Raw genomic sequence first — 653 nt, 5'->3', positions numbered from 1 at the left:
GTATTTAAAAACTTAATTTGGATTGAACATTAGTTACAATTAAAGTATAGATGAGTTGTTTTGAAAAAGTAAAAAATGTAGCCAGTTGGTCCCAAAGAGCATGTTAGATGCGAGGTGAATAGTACTTTTGGAATGGTACGAAAATTCTTTTCAAGTAAAGAGTTGATTAAGGGAATTTAAAAATGAAAGTTTAAAGCTAGTTGGAAGAGTGATTTTAGAATTAAGAATAAAAGGAAAACAAAAGAAAATTGACAAAATACAATGATTTATAGTAGTTTGGTCCCCTTGACTTACATCTAATATCTTGATCTTCCAATCAAGGACTTTCAAACTAATTCACTAAAATTAATGGAATTCTCAAGGTTTCACCAAGCTTTTACAATGACTTTTCACAAGCTCAGCCATAACCTTTAACAATGGTTTTTCACGGAATCAACCAAAACCCAAAACTAACTTTTCTAAGTCTAAGTTAGAACCTACAGCAACAATCAAGCTAACACAAGCTTGATCAACCCCTTAGAGCATCTCTCACACTCTAAATAAACAAATATAGAGAAAAGATGAAGTACAATTGATCACTTAGTTAATCTAAAATGTATAAAGTTAAGCTTAACATTTTTTTTGCTCACCCAATCAAGAAGTTTCATTAATCA

This window comes from Theobroma umbraticum, unplaced genomic scaffold (genome assembly GCF_002168275.2).
Source record: "Theobroma umbraticum cultivar Fairchild unplaced genomic scaffold, ASM216827v3 scaffold_146.0, whole genome shotgun sequence".
Classification (NCBI taxonomy): Eukaryota; Viridiplantae; Streptophyta; class Magnoliopsida; order Malvales; family Malvaceae; genus Theobroma; species Theobroma umbraticum.
This window is presented reverse-complemented; position numbering follows the sequence as displayed.